This window comes from Talpa occidentalis, unplaced genomic scaffold (genome assembly GCF_014898055.3).
Source record: "Talpa occidentalis isolate TD23 unplaced genomic scaffold, MPIMG_talOcc4v2.1, whole genome shotgun sequence".
Classification (NCBI taxonomy): domain Eukaryota; kingdom Metazoa; phylum Chordata; class Mammalia; order Eulipotyphla; family Talpidae; genus Talpa; species Talpa occidentalis.
Genome location: NW_026555331.1, coordinates 80,273,318 through 80,295,894, shown reverse-complemented (window position 1 = coordinate 80,295,894; position 22,577 = coordinate 80,273,318). Strand labels below are relative to the sequence as shown.

Sequence of the window (22,577 nt, the reverse complement as noted above, 5' to 3'; positions counted from 1 at the left end):
ATGTGGGTAGCTCCCTGGCAGGCCAGGGACCGAACTCATGCTGAACAGGCTGCGGATAGCTTCTTAGATTGCATCTTAACCCCTTGTGCCACCAGGGAGGTCCATCAGTCATTATTTTAAATTAACAACTTCTGTAAAGACTTTTTCCAAACAAGATCACATTCTGAGGTCTTAGAAATTAGGACTTCAACATATCTTTTTGGTATAAAACATATCAGACCATAATAAGTATGTACTATCGCTGGATCATGTGTGGTAAGACTATGTTAAATTTCTGAAAACTCTGCCAGAATGTCTTTTGAAGGCTACACCATTTTGTTTTCCCACCAGCAATGAATAAGAGTGTAAATGTTTTTCCACATGTTGACTAGAAACTTGTAGGTGTACTGGATTTCAGTCATTCAGAGATATATAGTAGTAGCTTATCATTGTTTCAATTTGCAATTTTCTAATGAAATATAATGTTGAACATTTTTATATGCTTATTTTCTATCTGTTAATCTTGTTTACGCCTCTGTTCACATCATCTGCCAATTTCTATAATGGATTGTTTGTTTTCTAACTGTTGAGTTTTTAAGTGTCCTGTGTATATTTTGGTTACTAATTCTTCATCAGGTGTGTTCTGCCAAGCCTGGGGCTTATATTATCATTCTCTTAACAGTTTCTTTTGAGCATAAACTTTTAAATTTAGTGAAGTCAAACATACAATTTCTCTTTCTTTCTTACATACAAACTTTTGGTTTGTATGTAAAAAGTCATCACTAAAACCCAAGGTCCCCTAGATTTTCTCTTATGTTATCTTCCCAAAGTTTTATAGTTTTGTGTTTACCATTTAGATATATGAACCAATTTTACTACAGTTTTTGTCAAAAGAGTGTAAGGTCTGAGTCTAGATTCTTTATTTTTTATTTTTTGCATGTGAATATCAGTTGCTACAGCACCATTTGTTGAAAAGACTATCCTTTCTTGGGCCTCCCCTGGTGGCTCAGGCAGTTGAGTGCCACGCTGTGAAGCGGCCTGCAGCCTCTGCAGGCTGGTTCTATCCTGGCCGGCCGGCGAGTGTCCCACATGGCGCGGCAGACCTCTCTTGTCTCGCCCGCTGCTCCCCTCAGCAGTGTATTTCTTCAGTCTGCCTGTTCTGTTCCCCGCTCTGTCTCTGGTGAATCCTCTCACCCTCCTGCGCATCTGGCCTGTACCCCGGTTCTTGTGTAAATGAATAAATAAATCTTTTTAAAAAAAAAAAGACTATCCTTTCTCAAATAATAGCCTGAGTTCCTTTGTCAAGGATAAGAAGAGTATATTTGTAAGTCTATTTCTGTATTCTCCAGTCTGTTCCACTGATCTCTTTTTCTATTTCTTTCATCAACCCACACTGTCTTTATTACAGTAGCTCTATTTTACGTTCTCTACATAGGCTTTCAAATTAGTTTGTCAATATCCACAAAATAATTTAATAGGATTTTTCTGGTGTAACTATAGGCAAATTTAGTAATAACTGAGACCTTAACAACATTTAGTCTTATCATAAAATATCTCTCCACTTATTTATAACTTGTTTTTTTCCATCAGGGTTTTGTTATTTCTTGTGTAGCCCTTATATGTATTTTGTTAGCTATATACCTTAGTGCTTCATTTTCTGAAACACAAAAGATGCTGTGTTTTTAATTTTTAAATAAATGCTGGTAAATTTTCATTTCAAATACAGTTGTTCACTCTGGTACAAAGGAAGGCAATTGACTCCTGTACATTAATCTTGTATCCAGAAACTTTGTTAGTATTATTTATCATTTCCAAATGTTGTTTTATTAGGCCTTTGGGATTTTCTACAACAAAGATGCCATGTATAAAGAAAGACAATTTTATTTCTCTCTTCCAAACCCATATGCTTTTTATTCCTTTTTCTTGTATCATTGCATTAGTCAGGATTTCCTATATTGAATAGTAAACAGTAAAAAGTAAAAGAGGACATCCTCTTTTACTTTCTCATCATTAAATTTCTGGTTTCTCATCATTAAATATGATTTAGCTCTATTATAGGGTTTTTATAAAGGTTGTTCATATAAGTTCAGAAAGTTTCTCTATCGTTTGCTGAGCGTTTTTGTCATGACTGCAGTTAGCCTGTTTTCACATATTTCTGCATCTATTATATGATTATGTGTTTCTTTTTTTTTCTTTCACCATGATGTGATTATATTAATTGGAACAATAAATCAATCTTACATACCTAGGTTAAATCTCACTTGGACATACTGAATAATTCTTTTTATACATCATTGGATTTGAGTTGCTTACTTTTTATGAGGATTTTTGCATATAGATTATAGGAGAGATTGGTTTATGATTTTTCTCTCTTTTAGTGACTTTGTCTGGTTTTATTTTTTTTTAAGATTTATTTATTTATTTATTTAAATATTTATTTATTTATACAAGCACTGGGTACAGTCAGAAGCTCGGGAGGGTGAGAGAATCCACTAGAGCCAGAGCAGGGAGCAGAACAGGCAGAAGGACCGAGGTACACTGCTGAGGGGAGCAGCAGGCGACAGGAGAGGTCTGTGCGCCATATGGGACCCTCGCCGGCAGCCTGGGATTGAACCGGTGCTGCAGAGGCTGCGGGCAGCTTTGCCACCCAGCGCTCAACCGCCACGCCACCCAGGAGGCCCAGACTTTGTCTGGTTTTAATATGAAATCTAATTTGAAACCATAGTCTGATTCCATGTTCTTATTTATATTATTGTGATAATTTAAATTTCAGATATTATTCTTTGTGTACTTCAGTACTATCATTTATAATCTATCATCAAAACATTAAATTAGTCCTCCCCTGGTGGTGCTATATCCTGTAATTAAAATTGGCATGTTCCAACACTTGAATTTGCTACCATAAAGACATTGTAAGTTATTTTCATGCATTTGCAGCATGTTTCTGAATGGTATATAGAGAATAAAAGATAATCCTGTCACATATAGAAAATATGCTCATTTCTAAAATTGATTTAATACTGCCCCCTTCATAAGGGTCCATAAGGTCTTAGCACAGTATTTAAACACAAATAAGTAATGTGTTTTTGAGGTGATGATCATATCTCAATTGAATTCTTTTGAACTCTAAACCAGTATCAGTACAACTATTAGTTATATCTGTTTAAATGCTTCACTGGTTCCTCAAAATCAGTTTCTACAAAATTTAATCTCTACTTCCATTCCTTAAGTCTATTCTCTACCATGCTTCATCCCCTCAAGGTCTCAAAGCTGACCTAGACAACATGCATTAAACTGTGGAGTCATCTTTGCTGTTTTTTTCTCCTTTATCCAAGATAATGATCAAATCTTGTTCATGTTTCTTCCTTACTCTCCAGAATCCTATTCACACCCTATGTGATGGTAACGTTTGTACTAACTTACGTTCTCCATACTGTTTCTATAATTATGGAAAGAGTTTCTTAGGGCATCTTTCTAGCTTCATTTATTTTTTAATCCAATCCATTGTATACCCTGCTGCCAGAATCATATTACTGACTAAGGGAAATATTGCTTAAATTTACCCCACTGCATTCAATATTTTAGCAGCACACAAAGATTAACTGCATATCTAGTTACATATCTTACTGTCTTAGCATTACATCCGCAACTCAAGCCCAACTTTTGAATATACTATCTGCCTTTCTCTAAGCATTCATTCTAAATTTATATTTTATGGATATATTTATGCTGTTCATTTACAGAGCATAGCTTATTAGCTCATCCTATCATTTCCAAAATATCCCTTTCATCCATGAAAGTCCCAAAGACTAGCATTTTCTTTCCAAAGGTTTAATAGGTATTACTCTATTATAATTATTGACACCAGGTTTCTACACCTCTTTCTTTTTGTATATATTCTCTAACCATTAATTTATTTTTATTTTTATATAATTTATGTATATATATTTTACATCATTGTTCACTTTTTTTTACAATGTTTGCTTTATTCTATCGAGTGTAGTCCCCATAGAATTCCCACCACCAATTCACCTGTGTACCATCACCATAGTCCCTTGTGCTCTTCTCACCCTAGTTTTGATCTCACTAACTCTCCCTCACCTGCTGAATGTCTTTGATTTATAGTTGTCTGTTTACTTTTGTTTTGTTTCGTTGTGTTTTTATTGTTATTAATTTTGTCTGATCCCTTATTTGGTCTCCCTGTATTCCTCCTATAAGTGAAACCATCCAATATTTTTCTTTCCTTCTGACTTATATCACTGAGCATAATCCCTTCTAGCTCCATCTATGTTTCTGTGAATGACATTAGTTTATCTTTTTTGATTGCTGAATAGTATTCCATTGTGCATATATGCCACATCTTCTTGATTCAGTCATCTATATTTGGGCATTAGGGTTGTTTCCAAGTCTTACCTATGATAAAAACTGCTGTAATAGGGGCCCCCCTCGTGGCACCAGGGGTTAAGATGCAACCTATGAAGCAATCCGCAGTCTATGCAGCACAAGTTTGATCCCCGGCCGGCCGGTCAGGGAGCTACCCACATGGTGCAGCAGACCTCTCCTGTCTCGCCTGCTGCTCCCCTCAGCAGTGTATTTCAGTCAATCTGCCTGTTCTGTTCCACACTCTGTGTGTGGTGAATCCTCTCCCCCCCATTCCTCTGGCCTGTACCCTAGCTCCTAATGCATAAATAAATCTTTAAAAAAAGTGCTGCAATAAACATAGGGTGCAGGTGTCCTTTTGATTAATGTTCTTTTGTCCTTTGGGTAGATGCCTAGGAGTGGAATTGCTGGGTCATATGGTAGTTCATTTTCAGTAGTCTGAGGAACCTCCACACAGCTTACCATAGTGCTTGGACCAGTCTGAATTCCCACCAGCAATGTAGGAGAGTTCCTTTTTAACAAAAGTCTGATGTGCCTACTTTTCTGCTACTTGTAAATTCCTTGATATCAGGAATTACATAATTGATTTGTAGCTACAATATTTAGCATAGTATTTGGCACATAGTTGATTTTTTTTTTTTAAATAGAGGCATGCTTTATTTATTTATTTATTTATTTGTTTATTTATTTATTTACTTGTTTGTTTGTTTATACATGCACTGGGTACAGTCAGAAGCGCGGGAGGGTGAGAGAATTCACCAGAGCCAGAGCGGGGAGCAGAGCAGGCAGAAGGACCGAAGTACACTGCTGAGGGGAGCAGCGGGCGGCAGGAGAGGTCTGCGTGCCATGTGGGACCCGCCTCCAGTGGCCAGGGAGCAGCGGGGGATCAAACCGGCGCCGCAGAGGCTGCAGGCAGCTTCGCAACCCAGCGCTCAACCGCTGCGCCACCGGGGAGGCCCCACATAGTTGATATTTAACAGGTCTTGTTAAACTGAACGCATAAATATTCTAAATAATAGCTGCTTAAATTTTGCTTTCCTGTTTTTAAAGCAAAATTAATACTCAAAAACCCAAACTTACGATTACTGAGGGTGATGGATAATGAAGACATCTAAAATCAAATATTTTTAAATTTAATAAAAGAAAAATAATAAATTATCACATTTTCATGATGTAAAATATATTCAATCATCACTGCAAATGCCAAATAAAATATCTTTTAGGAGGTTCCATTTTACTATATTAAACATTTATATGATGTCTTTTAAAAATAATTACAATGAGATTGTAATAGAGCATGGAAATATTTCATCAATACATATTTTCAGTAATTTATTCATGTAAAACTGCCATGGATGAAAAAAACTGACACTTCCAGACTTATTCTCTTGTATACTACAATACAGCTTCTCAATTTCCACTCTCTAGGATCACCAAAATAAAGGATATGTCCTGCTCCCAGTGCACAGCTGAGGAACTCCACAGACCCAATCATATTCCTTAGTAATAGCAGAGTGGCTCATGCCACTGTTCCTGCTGAAGTTTCAACATGAAGCATAAGTACCTATCTGAGGACTAAGAACAATTTTCTTAACCATGAACTTAACCATGAATCTGACCTCCTATCCTGCTATTCATCAGGAAAAAAAATGTAGCAAGAAGCTCTACAGCATAGGCAAACTATGTCCAGCCTGAAGCCTGTTATTGTACAATTCATGAATTAAAAATAGATTTTAGACTTGTAAATAGTTAAAAAAAAAAAGAATAAGGTGGAATATGTATGGCCCACAAATCCTAGAGCTTACTAACTAGTCCTATGGAAAACATCTGTCAACCTAATTCTAGAGCAGCAAAATCTACAGGAGGGGAGCAGCGGGCGAGACAGGAGAGGTCTGCCTCGCCATGTGGGACCCTCACCAGCCAGGATCGAACTGGCACTGCAGAGGCTGCAGACAGCGCTGCGCACAACCACCTGCGCCACCAGGGAGGCCCTAAAAGAACTTTCTATGATAATAGAAATGTTCTATAGCACTGTTATCGAATATGGTAGTCACCAAAGAAGTATGGTTACTGGGAACTTGAAATGTGGCTAGTATAACTGGAGAAATTGATAGTTATTTCATTTAATTTTAAGTAATTCAAATTAAATAGCCAAATCTATTTGGTAGCTTCCACATTGGCAGCACAGTCTGAGAGGGGATTCCTCCTGTTCCCACAGTTCTAACCCTTTAAATGCCAAGAACAGTGGATGAAAAAAAGGGAAACCACTAATACCTGATCAGTACTTTATTGTTCATATACTCAACACATTCTTTTCCTTCCATTTTACAACCTCTATTGTTCCATTGTGCCCTTTTCCTTCCAATGTGCATTCAATCACCTTGCTATCCATTTTTTGTTTGTTTTAATTTGAAAAGCACAACACACGCTAATCTAGCGTGGACCGATGTATTTCTGGAACTACATCAAAATCCTGAATCACTATCCTCACAGTAGTATGGTAGGTGGACATTAGGTGTTTTGACTAATTGGTTGAATGATACAAATCTTTCAAGTACATTATGAACTGGCTTAAAGATTCAACCACCATGTGATAATATAGTTTCTATTAAAAAATCTATTCCACGTTTCAGTCACCTAACTTAAAAACTTGTCATAAACTTTGATAAATTAGAAATAAATTTTGTATCATTAGCAATAAAAATAATTCACAAATTGGGCAGTATAATGAGTGATGAAAATACTTATTTCAGCACTATGGAAATCTGTCCACAACTTCATATACGACATCAATACTCTTTAGTATAGCTTGCCATTGACAATCACCCCTATTCCAGGGCAGTTTTATTCTACCAGAGTGACATTTCCAAAATTAAACACATTCTCCTCAGTTTAACAGGCAAAAATGTTTCTTTTTTTTTTTTTGAGATTTATTTATTTATGCATGCAAAACTGGGGCACAGGCCAGAGATGTGGGGGATAAGGATTCACCAGAGACAGAGTAGGGAACAGAACAGGCAGATGGACTGAAATACACTGCTGAGGGGAGCAGCGGGTGAGACAGGAGGGGTCTGCTATGCCATGTGGGTTGCTCCCTGGTGGGGCCGGGGATCAAACTCGTGCTGCAGAGGCTGCAGATTGCTTCATAGTGTGGTGCTTAACCCCTTGCGCCACCACGGAGGCCCACAGGTAAAAAGGTTTATTGCAAAATAATTGGAACACAATACAATTCTTAAAGCATTTTCCAAGGTTACATTCTTTTTAGTATTTTATTTCATTAACTACAAGATTCAGAACAAGATTCTTGTGTAATGGAGGGTATGTGCATTATTTCTTAAAATTTAGAATTATACCTCCACTTTGCTAATTCACAGATCAATTAATTCAGAAAGCAAAAATTACTTTTTGTGCTAATGCAATTGTTACAGTTGGAGTTTCTTTTCAACTATTAAGAGTCTATGTTCAATGCATTCCTTTGTTAGGTAAAAACATAAAATGAGTACTAGATACTGTTGAAAACATCTTTCAGTCTTATTTAAGTAGCTGTCAAATGCCCTCTGTAGAAAACTTCTTAAAGGGAATGGCTATGCTAGAGTAAATGACACAAAGCATCATAAAAATAGACCAAATGCTTTTTATGTGTCTAAAATGGTTAGTAAAGGAAAACTACCATTTCTACTCTAGAATGAGAGAGGAAGGGATAGAAGAAAAGGAAATTTAAAAAGGGAAGAAGGAATAGAAAAGAAGGGAAGAAGGGAGGGGCGGAGGAAGGGAGATCTGTTCTTTTATAATCTTTTGAATAAGGGTTTCTCACAGAGCACAAGCCTATGGAAAAATGAAGTATCTGCTCACATGAATATTGAAATTCCAGAGCCTTTTTCTTTACAGACAACGTACCCAGACAATTGACTGAATTTTTAACTTTTTTAACTTTTTTTTTTATTTTTTACATCATTGTTCATTTTAAAACAATATTTACTTCCCCCCACCCCCTCAGCTATAGTCCCTATAGAGTTTCCTTCACCAATGCACCCGTGCACCATCACCTCAGTCCCCTGTGCTCCTCCCTCCCTCCCATCCCTCTCGCTCCTCCTCCCCTGCAGGATGTCTCTGGTTTATTATTGTCCGGTTTTGCTTTGTTGTGTTTTGTACTGTTATTATTTTTTATACTGATGTCTTATTTGGTTCCCCTATATTCCTGCTATAAATTAAACCGTCCGATATTTTTCTTTTTCCTTCTGACTTATTTCACTGAGCATAATTCCTTCTAGCTCCATCCATGAATTTTTAACTTTTTCATGATATTTAAATCATTGATATTCAATCAAATTTAAAAAAAATATTTAACAATATAATGTACCAAAAATTCAAAACAAAACCTCTGTTATAGTGATCATGGCAAGTGATTGGAGAAACAGAAACATGTAACAGTAATATTCATTTAAAATGTCCCTAAGAACCTAAATGCATTCACGGTGCCTATGGTTTTATAATGCCTACCAATTATATGACTTTATTAAACTACATATTAATTTAGGCAAATGCAGACTACCAAGAAATTTTATTTTTGTTTTTTTATGACAAAGAAATTCAATATAAAGTATTTCATTGAAAATTCTTTAATAAATTTAGTTTCATGAAAGTGAGAAAATGAATTACAACTAACATGCAAGGAATAGTAAGTGAATGGGAAAACACTAATAATTTTGCTTGAACATATGGAAATCAAAATATTTTAAGATTAAAAAGAGCATTTATAAGTGACTGACTTTTTTTTTTAATCAAATGTACTGATTCCTTCTATTCTAGCTTATAAACAGTTTCAGTTCTAATACTCCAATAATTAAGAGGGCTTTCTCTAACTCCGTAGTCAGGAGATTCTACTTTTAAAACATTCTAAATGTTAGAAAAGTCTTTTTGAAAACAATATGTATCTACCCACAATTATTTCCTTATTTTGCTCACTTTGAATGCCAGTTTGGTTATATCATATGCCAGTAGTAAACCAAACAATTTACTTGAAACACGAAATGGAGTATCATATAACAACTTATAAGCATAAGATTTCAGTCCATCATGCAATGATGGATACTGAGGATTAGGATACAAATATGGCCATTTCTTGACAGATTAACATAATAGTTTGTACAAACGCAGTGGAAAAATTTTCTTCTGTATCTATGATTTTAGTCTTGACTTTTTCATTTGCAAGGATATTACAACAACTGATAAAGATACTGTCTCCCCTGCAGATACTGTAATAAAAATTTGATAGGAAGGCTAGAATATTTTTGTAAATAGGTACTATAAAACCACTGGAAGTATTGTTTATAAATTATGTAATATAGCAGCAGTGATGCACTTGCTTTTAATGAAGATTTTCAGAAGATTGAAACATGGGTTGATCAAAATGCAGGACTGAGAGAATAAAAATCCAGGGTTATTGTTTCTTCAAATATAAACTAGGACCATTTGAGACCTTCCTTAAATGTAAGTTCTTTGTACCCAGCCCCACTGATTCTCATTTACTATTTTGCATTCTGCATTTTACTCTTAGATGAAACATAATGTAACACACATTGAGAACCCAGATTTTATCCAAAATAAGATACTAACTCTAATATAAAATGTAAAAATGGTAATGATGAAAAATATGTTGAACATTGGAAATGTCAGAATAAGCTGAAAAGTATGTAAAATGAAATACCCATACAAATAAATGTATATGCATGAATGTACAAGATTATATCAAAATGTAAGGCTATCTACCCATTCACATGTAATAAAAACATAAAAAAGAAATAAATATTCTTTTGATTATCTTAATATTTGATGGGGATTTGAAAGAGCAAGTATAGAAGCAGTTAAAGAGACATCCAGGAGAGGACTGATAACATCATTCAGTCTAATGTTGCCCCAATTCTCTCTATTCTCTCTAATAATAGACAATTTGCCCAAAGACCCTCAGAAACAATCTATGTACCTCACAAATCTTACTTTGGCTAAATCACAAATAGAGAATTATAGCAGTATTTAGAAAGAATTTATATAAAAGACTGGATAGAAGTTAGTTCCAGTACTTGCTATGTGACTTTAGGCAAGTTACTTAACTGCAGGGAACCTCTATTATAACTCTTGTAAAAGGCGATTACATCTGACACATTCTGCTTCAAAATGTTGCATGGACCAAATAAAAAATGAATAAGAAAGTACTTCTGAAACCATAAATATGACCATGTAAATAGTACATGGGTATAATCAGAATATTACAAAAACTGCTTCTTCAAATACCAAAATCAGTCAAGACCACAAAAAGGCAATGGCTTCAAGTAGAAATAACACTTTCTACAATATCCAACTTGATAAATTTCATGGGAGAGTTAGGAATCAATGAGGAGTAAGACTTACCCATATGGACACAAAATAACCTTTCACCTTCTGAAAGATTTCATGGTGATTTCTCAAGTGCATTTCAGTGAGTATGTAATCATAACTATAACTGATTCTGGGAATAAACACTTAGCTATATTGGCTACTAAATTCTGAAATGATTCCCAGCCATCTGCCCTTATTATGAGGCTCTCATCATTCTCATCAATTCTCACAACTGAGTCCCAGTAATACTTGTGATCAAGATGGCATTAAAGTCTTAACTTAATTATACTTTAGAAGGTTTATTCCTGATTCTAGATCTTCCCTTTCTGGAAATATTCATTTGAAAAAATTGTGATTGCAAATTATAGTCTAACCCTTAAATATATTTTAGAAATATCTAAAGCTTTTTAAAGTCTAAAAAATATTTCTAGTTGTACCAACCTGGACTCATCCCAGTATCTCATTCTTTTGATATATAAACATCAACAAGATAAAGCCCTTATCTCCCAGTTGTGTGAGAGGATGGGAAATTAACCTCAGTGGATGCCTGATTCCAATTTGTATAACAACTCCTCATAGAGACACAAGAAAATATTCTTTTGGATAAAGCCAATTAGCAAACACAGATGTTCTGTATTCTCCTCACTCCAGTGCTTAACAATCTTCACACCCTTTGTTTCGTTGGAATTTAATTCAGACTTTAGTTTGATCTCTATTGCAATAAATAAGATCTTGAATAAAGTCTTTACCTGTTTAACTTTCTCCATTTTAAAATTCTGCTTTGACATTCATGAACCTGTTTAGGACAGAACAAAAGAGAAAAAAAAATAACTTCTAATTTGCAATCATGGAAATCTTTTGTGAAAAGCTGCTGTCAGTCATATAAATTAGTAAAAAGCTTGGAATTATTATTTAAGCAAGACCTAAATATAAGTGGTATTGGGCAATGAAAACGTTGTGTAAAATTGTGACATTGTCCAGTAAAACCAGTATTGTCTTTTGTAGAATGCCAAAACACATTCAACACATGGCTGATTGCTAGAACTTTGGCAAACATGAAAGAATGCTAAAGAAAATGTTGCCATCTGGTAAAAGAGAGAAAGGTGTTGGGCTGCAGCCTTTTTCTATTTTTTATGAGACATATTCTGTTAAACTAAAATGAGCTTATTCAGATTTAAAAAATCTACACTTTAAAAATAAATTTATTTATTTTTTTAAAAGAGTAGAATTTTTTTTTTTTTTTTTAAGATTTATTTATTTATACAAGCACTGGGTACAGTCAGAAGCGCGGGAGGGTGAGAGAATTCACCAGAGCCAGAGCAGGGAACAGAACAGGCAGACTGATGAAATACACTGCTGAGGGGAGCAGCGGGCAGCAGGAGAAGTCTGCGCGCCATGTGGGACCCTCCTCTGGTGGCTGGGGAGCAGTCGGGGATCGAACCTCCGCTACAGAGGCTGTGGGCAGCTTCGCAACCCAGCGTTCAACCCTTGCGCCGCAGGGGAGGCCCTTAAACAAATATTAATTAGGTTTGTGTATGGAGTTAGAGTGTGACCCAATTTCATTCTTTTGCATGTTGTTTATTTATTTATTTATTTTTAAAGATTTACTTATTTATTTATGCAAGCACTGGGTACAGTCAGAGGCGCGGGAGGGTGAGAGAATTCACTGGGTCCAGAGCGGGGAACAGAACAGACAGAGTGACAAAATACACTGCTGAGGGGAGCAGCAGGCGGCAGGAGAGGTCTGCACGCCATGTGGGACCCTCGCCCAGCAGCCGGGGATAGAACTGGTGCTGCAGAGGCTGTGGGCAGCTTCGCAACCCAGCGCTCAACCGCTGTGCCACCAGGGAGGCCCTAAAAATAAAATAAATTTAAATATGAAAGAATTAACTGTATTCTACCCACACTTCCATTATTAAAAAATTGTATTACCATGTAAAATGTTAACAGATAATTGACCTATGCAAGCAAAGAGTATAACCTTAACTATTCATACATAGCATTGTTTTCTATTACTCTCATTTTAATAGTCCTTTAATACATGTGCTCATTTGTTACATACCTGCACATGAGTTTTAACAAAGCCTTAATAAGCCTGAAACTTTTCAAGTCATTTTAATATTATGTTGTAAATTATATATACTTTTCAAAATGTCCTACCATACTATACTCTCTCATTATTAAACACTATCCATTTGAAAATCATTTAATATTTCCTTCTATTGTCATGTTTAACTGGTAGGGAGAATCATATTATGCAGTTAAATACTATGTGTGATTCATTTTATAATTATTAGATGTGACTAAATTAAAATAAATAACCCTTTTATTTGCAGTAGATAACTCTTAAGTCTTAATTGTCAATTTAGTAGTTAATTGAAAAAACCCTTGTTAATGATCTAATAGCGTTCTGCAGTATGTTGAATGAGTGGGAATTTCTTCTCCAGTAGAAACAATTTTCCCAACTGCATCTGCCTTCACAGAGAGATAAGTGAATCGGCAGTGGGATCCAGCAGTCCAAGGTTTTCTCTCAACCGCAAAATTATACATGACATACACACAGAATACTATGTATTAGGAATTATTAATATCAATGAGACTCTGACCACTGGCATCCTTAACAAATAAAATAAATAGAATAATATTCTCTAGAACTGTTTTTAGGAACATCACTTATTCCTTCTTATTCCCCTCAGTGCTTGCGTTGCTGCTGAAGAAATTGTCACTGGAAAGGAAATTGTTAATGATTCTGGCAGCATAAATTCTCCAAAATTAAACATCTGAACTCATCTGTGTTAGGCCTCCTTTGCTAATTTAAAAATCATTGCCCTTCACAGACTTTACAAAGGATTTCTCATTTTAAATATGTGTTATTTAGGAAAGAAATGTACTTCATTTCATGACACTATCTTTGTAGAGGAAGGAAGACAACATTCATTAAAGTCCAAAAGGCAAAAGGCATTTTCCTAGGTATTTCAAAAATAGTATCTACTCAAATTGTGACAACCGCCATAAGAAATCATTATTTCCATATTACAAATTTTAAAACTAAAAGATACTAAAGCTCACAGATGTTAGGCAAACTGTTCAAAGAGCAAACTGCAAGCAAATAATGAAACAAGGTTTTGAAACATATCTTCAGTGGATGAGAGTTCTTGTTTTCATCATACCCTCACAAACATTTGCTGTCTCCAATTCTGATGCAGGCCATTCTCACTGTTGGAGTGTATGCAAGTTTGTGCCACCTCTGTGGAAAATGGTATGGAGATTTCGTAACAAAAGTGGAAGTCCATATGCTCCAGCAATAACTCTGCCAGGTATTTATCAAAAAATATATGAAAACTGTAATATGAAAAGTTTCTGTACTCCTGTGTTTCCAGTAGCGCTGTCCACAATTGCTAAGTCAAGGAAGCAACCTAACTGTCCATCAACAGATGAAAGGGTAAAGAAATTGTGGAATATATATTCAATGGACTACTACAGAACTATTTAAAAAGTTGAAGTACTGCCTTTGGGGACAAAATGGATAGACTTTGAGGTGACTGTGCTAGTGAAATAAGTTAAACCATGCCCTATTCTTAAAGTACTGCACTAACCCTAGACTACTGCTATATGTAACTGTACCTATTTTGCTTCAACTTATGGTCAGTATAATGTAACTCCACGAAGGAAGAGTATATGCTTTATTTCAAGAATACTTTTAGCATCAAAAAGAAGGAAAAGAAGAAGGAGAAGGAATCAAATATTGGAAATTTGAACAAATATGATATAATCATAAAATACTGAAACTTAAAAACACCTGATTTTATCTCATCCTCATCGACAGTATTCAGATGGAATGCTAAAGAAGTCTAACTCCTTGAATAGGCTATAGCCTATCTATAATCGCCAAGTCAGAGAACAGACCACAGAACGTAGGTATCCTGATCCAAGGATATTTCTAATACACTGCATACCGAAATAATGAGAAAATCCAAAACAAATTTGGTGAACTAGGGATAGTTCTGCCATTTTCCCCTTGTATACACGATCTAGAAATATAATTAGAGAAGCAGCAGTGAGCAGCTTTAAGACTATACTAAGAAATAATTTTAACTTATTTTAGCACTTAACAGTTTTGTTTTTTTTTTTTTAATACACTGCTGAGGGGAGCAGCAGGGAGACAGGAGAGGTCCACAGCACCTCGTGGGAATCTCCCCGGCCAGCAGGGATAGAACCAGTGCTGCAGAGGCTGCGGAAAGCCCCACAGCAAGGTGCTCAACTGCCTGCCCCACCAGGGAGGCCCTTAACAGGTTGTTTTTAATATGTATATAAGTCCTTCTTTATCTCTTCTTCCCATCCCTGCCTTTTCTTGTGCCCCCTTGCTTCTTCCCTCCCCACTTTCTCTTAACCTCAGAGATCTCAGCACATTTGTTGATATCCAATAGTTTTTTAAAAATATTTTAATTATTGAATAGTCCATACATGGAACGTCCGATATTTATCATTCTGACTTAATTTGCTGCATATCATTTTTTCAAATCATGTTAATTGAGGTAAAGTTTAAAGGTTCAAACCACTATAAATGTATGTTTTCACACCAGCCCACCACCAAAGCCACAGTAATCCTCCACCATGCTTCACTGGGCCATCTTGTTCATCCTTTCCCACCTGACACAGTTGGGGTTGCCTCTTCTGGTTGCTTCAGTTTTGCAGTCAGATATCAAATGTGTGTTACTGGTTTGGTTTTGTCTGACCCTTTATTTTGCTTTTCTATATTCTGCATATACATGAAACCATTTGATATTTTTCTTTCCTCTTCTGACTTATTTTACTGAGCATAATTCTCTCCAATTGTGGCAAGTGACATCTCATATATTTTTATACCTGAGAGGTATTCCATTGTGTGTGTGTGTGCATCATATTTTTTTGATCCACTCTTCTCTTCTTGTGTACTTATGTTAATTCTATAACTTGGTTGTTGTAAATAGGGCTTCAATAAACATGGGAGTGCCCATATACCTTAAACTTATTGTTTTTTGCATTCTTCAGGTAGATACCTAGGAGTGGAATGTTAGATCATGTGGTAGATGCATGACTAATATTTTGAGAAACTTCCATGCTATTTTCCATAGGGGCTGGACCAATCTACATTCCTATCAACACCATACAAGAAAGGTTTCCTTTTTCTTACAACCTCACCAACAATTGTTTGTAGTCTTTTTGTTATGAGCTATTCTTACAGGTGTGATGTGGAATTCATTGTGGTTTTGTTGTTGTTGTTTTGTTATAATAATGTATTGTGGTAACATTAGGGTTCTCCCCATAAGAAATCATTACCACTGGTTATGCATCACCAAACCACCACGCACAGTCAACCACCAAAGCCTACTGTCTTACCTTCCATCATTGTTCCTACCCCTCTTTCACCCCCCTCTTTGGATGCTTCAGTTCTACAGTCAGTTTTCAAGGATTAGCTTTTAGTGTTATCTTTCTCTGGTTGGATCGTAGTTTTCTTTCTCCATGTTCCACATATTAGTGACATCATTCAGTGCTTATCTTTCTCCTTTTGAGAAATCTCCACACTACTTTCCACAGGGACTGGGCCAGTCTACACTTCCACCAACAGAGTAAGAGGATTTCCTTTTTTTCTACTGCCTTACCAGAACTTGTTTTTGCTCATTTTGATGTGGGCCATTCTCACTGGCATAAGGTGATAGCTCATTGTGGTTTTGAGTTGTATTTCCCTGATGATAAAGTGATGACACACATTTTTCAGTTACCTTGACCAACCATAGGTCTTCTGTGGAGAAGTGCCTGTTTAGCTTTTCTGCTTATTTCTTGATTGGTTTCCTTTTTGTTGAATTGTATGAACCCTATATAGATCTTTGATATCAGTCTCTTACCAGATGGATGGTATGCAAATATTTTCTCCAATTGTGATTTTAATTTCCATTTCCTCGTGATAAGAGATGAACATTTTTTCATATGCCTACTAGCCATCTGTATGGCTTCTTTTAAAAAGTATCTATTTTAGCTCTTTTGATGATTTTTTTAAACAAATAGGCAAAATACTCCATGGACTGTGTTTTTTTTGTTGTGTTGTTTGAGTTGTTTATATATTTTGGGTAAAAGTCCTTTGTCAGATGTATAGTGTGCAAATATTTTTTTTCCCATTCAGCCAGGTGTATTTTTGCTTCAGTGATAGTTTCTTTAGCTGTATACAAGCTTCTTAGTTTCATGTAATCCCATTTGCTCATATTTGCTTTTCTTTCACTTGCCCTCAAAAAAATCCCCAAAGATATCTCTAAATCCAATATCATGGGGGTTTTGCCTATTTTTCTTCTATGTATTTTATTGTTTCAGTGTTATAGCCATGTATTTAATCCATTTTGAGATAATTCTGTAAGGTGTGAGGGGATCTAGTTTCTTTCTTTTCAATGTATCTGTCAAGTTTTTGCAACATCAGTTGTTGAAGAGACTCTCCTTTATCCAGCATATACTCTTGACTCCTTTGTCACAGATTAACTGTCAATAGGTGGGGAATTTATTCTTAGACTCCAATTGTATTATATTTATCTCTGTGTCTATTTTTGTTCCTGTACAATACTGTTTTGAATGCCATAACTTTGTAGTATAGTTTGAAGTCTGGGGAAGTGAAATCTACCATTCTCACTCTTCTGTCAGAATTTTTATTGGTTCCATATGAATTTCAGTATTGTTTCCTCTAATTCTTTGAAGAATGCTGTTGGAGCCTTGCTAGGGATTACTTTTAATCTATATACTGATTTGGGTTGTATGGCAATTTTAATAATGTCAAATCTTCCAATCTATGAGCAGAGAATATCTTTCCATTTTCTTGTACATGTCTTCTATTTCTTTTAACAGTGTCTTATAGTTTTCATTGTATAGGTCCTTCAACTACTTGTATGTGTATTCCTCAGTATTTCTTTTTTGTTGAAATTATTATATGGATTGTTTCCTTGGTTTATTTCTTTTCTAATTAATTTGTGTATATGAATGCTACTTATTTTTGAAAATTGATTTTGTAACCCTACAACTTTACTTAATTGACTATTTCATTAGTCTTTAAATGAAATCTTTAGAGGTTTCTAAATATTATGTCATCTGAAAATAATAGTTTTACTTCTTTCCATACTTGGATACTTATTATATCTTTCTCTTGCCTGACTGCTCTGGATACTTATTATATCTGTTTCTTGCCTGACCTCTCTACCTAGGTCTTCCAATAGTATGTTGAATAGTAGTGGTGAAAGTGGCTATCTTTTTCTTATACTAGATTTTAAGTGAAAAGCATTCAGTCTTTCACCACTGAGCATGATGTTGGCTATGGGTTTGTTGTATATGGCCTTTATCATGTTGATGAATGTCCTATCCCATCTTTTTGAGTGTTTTAGCACTAATGGGTGTTGTATATTATCAAGTGCTTCTCCCATCTATTGATATTATCAATTTTTATCTTTCCTTCAGTTAATATGGTAAATTACATTAATTGGTTTTTAGATGATGAACCATGCCTGTGTCCCTGGAATAAGTCCCAATTGGTCATGATGTATGATCCTTTTGATGTGTCATTGAATTCAATTTGTTAAGATTTTTTGAAAATTTTTTCTTCTATGTTCATGAGGGAAATTGATTTGCAATATTGATGTCTTCATCAGGTTCTGGTGTCAGAGTGCTCTTGGTCTCATAAAATATGTTTGGAAAAATTATGTTTGGAAGTTTTTCCTTTTTCTATTTCTTGGAACAGTTTGAGAAACAAAGGTGTTAGTTAATCTTTGAAGATTTGGTAGAACTCACTAGTGAAACCATGTGGGCTCAGGTTTGTGGTTTGGGGGTCATTTTTCATTACTGTTTGAATTTCCTTGTTTGTGATTAGCCTGTTCAAGTTTTCTATTTCTTTCTGGTTCAGTCTTATAGGGTGTTGATTTCTAAGAAATTTTCCATTTCATCTAGGTTATTCAATTTGCCAGTACATAGATATTCACAGTAATTTCTTATGATCCTATCTATTTCTGAAATGTCTGTTGGAATTTATCCTATTTCATTTCTGATTCTATTTATTAAATTTTACTCAATCTTTTCCCTTAATGAGTCTAGCAATAGGTTTGTCTATGTTATGTTTTCAAAAATCCAGTTTTTGGTTTTATTGACCTTTTGAACTTTCTTTTTTATTTCTCTTTGTTTTATTTTTGCTCTAATTTTTATTAACACCTTCATTGTACTGATGTGGGCTTTTTTCTTTTCCTAATATCTTGAAGTGAATAGTGAGTTTATCTAGTCTGGGTATGTAATGATACTCAGTAGATGAAGCTTTCACTTTCCCTAGATGAAAGATTCTGCTTTTTCCTTAGAGAAGAAAATTGTGCCAATCAAATTTGAATTTTTCTGAAACAAGTGATTTGCGAAAAGATCAAATATATCATATGCAACACTAAAAAATTACATATTTCCAGTAATCCTTCCAGTATAGCTTTAACTTGAGAGAAAGGAATGTAAAGGTTTTTTGAAAACAAATGAGTAAAATATGTGGTTGAATAAGCCCAGGGAAGGGTGGGTAAGTTGTGACGAAAGTTACATATTCAAATTAGCTAGACAATTTTGATACTAATTCATTCAGTTTTTTTATGATCTAAGTAATACAGTATATTTTTTATGGAATGATGATGAAGAAAAAGAATTATTAACCAACCATGTAATCTACAAGTAACTGGGTAACAATTAATGCAATCTTATTATATTAATACAACATTGTTAAAAAGATACATCAAAAAGGTAAGATGCTAACAGAGGACAAGCTTCGTGGGATGAAATGTGGAGACAAAACATTAACAGAAGACATAAGGTTGACATAATCCTTGAATGTTCAGTAGAATGTTTAACATCAGTGAAGCAAAGGAAAAGGGTGATGCTAGAATAACTTCAAAAATAAAAGGAATAAAATATTTATCATAGTTATATAGATTTGGAATCAGATTAAACTGATTTTCCCCTAACATTTGTAAGATACAGAAACCTAGTTACTTAACCTCAATAAAAAATAACAATAGGGCCTCCCTGGTGGTACAGGGGTTAAGCACTGCACTGTGGGGTGGTCCACAGCCTCTGCAGCACAAGTTCGATCCCCAGCTGGCCAGGGAGCAGCCTACATGATGAGGCAGACCTCTCCTGTCTTGCCCGCTGCTCCCCTCAGCAATGTGTTTCAGTCAGTCTGCCTGTTCTGGTCCCTGCTCTATCTCTGGTGAATCCTCTCACCCACCTGCATCTCTAGCCTGTGCCCCAGCTCTTGTATACATAAGTAAATACATCTTTAAAAAAAATTAAAAATAGCAATAGTAAATATTAAGTGTTTATTTAAATGTTTTTACAAATGTGAATTCATATAATCTCAAAACCTGTGAAGCCATTGGTATGATTATCCCCTTTTGCCAGCTCCTGGAATTAAGACATAAAGATATTAGGAAATTTTCCCAAGATCCTATCACTAATAAGTGGTGCAGCGGGTATTCCAGGACAGTTATGGAATAAATGGAAACTATATTTTTATCTAATATATTTTAATATCTATAAGACACTGGATAAAACTGCCTTTCCAATTGAACAAACTTTGCAGACTCATCATAGTTTATTGCAGTTTCTCCATTTCATTGGTTGAGATTAGTCTAATATATATCTCTTCAAAGACATTCTAAAACTATTCAAAGGCAGCTCCATTATACAGAAATGGAAATCAGTCTGAAATATTTGTTAGCCAAGAGTCATTGTTTTACTCATAATCATGGGATATAGTAAATTAACTAAAGGAAATATTGTACTGCTGTATTGAAATGATAAAATAGCAAATAATTTTATGAGTCATTTGTCATATTCAGTTGTATCAATTACTGAGAGTTCAAACTACAGGCAACACATGTTAGGAAAAATTAACAAATGCTTAAGAAAGGAAATATTCAATATTATGTACATATATCTGTAGGGTGTGCTGAGTGCATTTAAATTCACAAAAATCTGTATGCACATGAGTGCCTGCAAATTTTAAGAATATGAATTCATCACAGCATAGTGTTTTGTGTTTGCTTCTGAAGTGCTATATTATGATTTTCAACTGAATAAACTAGGCAGGTTAATAAAAAGCAACTCAATTATCCACTACTCAATTAGATACAAATAAGTAGAGAATATTCATGAATACTGTTATCTTAAACAATTCTGAATAAGAGTTCCAAATGTTACAGGCTGTTCTGTCTTTTAAATTTCAAGTTTTATTCCTAGAAAAGATAAAATTTGTCCCTTCATTTTAAAACATTTTTTTCATACTTAAGTGAAATTACTTACAATAATTTCCTAGATATGTCAACTATTTTAGAATGAAATACAGTTTACTTTGTTAACTACTGAGGTCTAAAAAGGATTTAAGTTTCTCCCTATTATATTCAAGATAAAATATGGAATAATTAGCTATAGCTAAAACCCTTAAGGATCTGGTCTTCTGATTCTCAGTTTTAACTTTCAACATTCTCCCATGCTATTTAGAGTTCTGCTTTGATGTAATATTTGTGGTTTCAAGTGTTCATGAGCCCTATCACATGCTCTTACAGTGTTCTGTAAAAGTTCATCCTTCTTTACATTATTAATCTAGCTAAATCAGGTTCATCTCCTAACCAGTGTCACCTTCTTCCATGGACCTTTCATTATTAATTCCATATGGTTCTATCAATGTTTCTAAAGAGTCTGATATACCATAGCACATGTACTGTGTGGCACCATAGCAGCTGATTTTTGTTTTTGTCTCCTTTGTAGATCTGTCATTCAAAAATAAATATGATGTCTTATTTGACTTTATAGATGTCACCATAAAGGAATAAAGGCAATGCCAAAGGCAGTCAACTATTATAACAACCCTTCAGAACTCTTGTACATATAATAAAAATACAACTTGCTTCTTAACTATCCTCTCAATACAATATTATTACCACAGAATTATACATAAAGTGCTTGTTACTCTTTAATATATTTCCTTAAGGAATACTGGGAAAAAAACTTAACTTAGATTTAATAAATGAGAACATTCTTCTATCTGAGATCTTTTAAATCAGCAAAAAGCTAATTTTAATCCCTGATTACATTTTGAGTCAAAATATGTTTACTATTTAAATACAGAAAAGTAAAATGAAGAGTCATATAAAGTCAAACAAAAAACTGACCCCTAATACCTTATTGTGAAATGGGGTCAAGCAAGGGATTGGGGTGAGAGAGGAGAGAGATGGGAACAAAGAAGGAGGAAGCAATGGTGGTGCCCAGAAGTTTCCTTATGGTATGTGCACTATGGTAATGATGAATGAAGCAGGGGAGAGGGGTCCTATACTTCTGTTATGGAAATAATGGTGTAAGTCAATACTCATTCAGGGCTCCCAGGTGGCGCAGCGGGTTGAGCACAGCGCTGTAAAGCTGTCCACAACCTCTGCAGCACCAGTTCAATTCATGGTCAACCAAGTAGATTCCCACATGGTGGGGCAGACCTCTCCGGTCGCGCCCGCTGCAACCCTCAGCAGTGTATTTCGGTCCTTCTGCCTGTTCTGCTCCCTGCTCTGTCTCTGGTAGATTCTCTCACCATCCCGTGCCTCTGTTCTGTACCCCAGTGCTTGTAAAAATTAAAAAAAAAAAATCTTTAAAAAAATTAATTCAATAAAAAATATTGAAAATAATAATAATGTTTCTTCTACTTTTTTCCAAGGGAGAGAAAACTTCAAAAAGATATCCCTGTGAGATGGAATCAAAATTCTTTCAAAACGATGATATTAATTCAGAATCTGAATGCTTTGTTATGCCATAAGAAAACAACT

At 35.0% G+C, this 22,577-nt stretch overlaps 1 protein-coding gene across 1 annotated transcript in view; it reads right to left on the bottom strand.

The window, feature by feature from the left end:
* ZNF804B (zinc finger protein 804B) overlaps window positions 1-22,577 on the bottom strand; it is an 800,208-nt gene that overhangs the window by 586,873 nt on the left and 190,758 nt on the right. The window contains exon 5 of the mRNA XM_054692315.1: window positions 11,484-11,530. The gene's annotated coding sequence lies outside the window, so the exon portion shown is untranslated. The remainder of the gene's footprint in view (window positions 1-11,483; window positions 11,531-22,577) is intronic.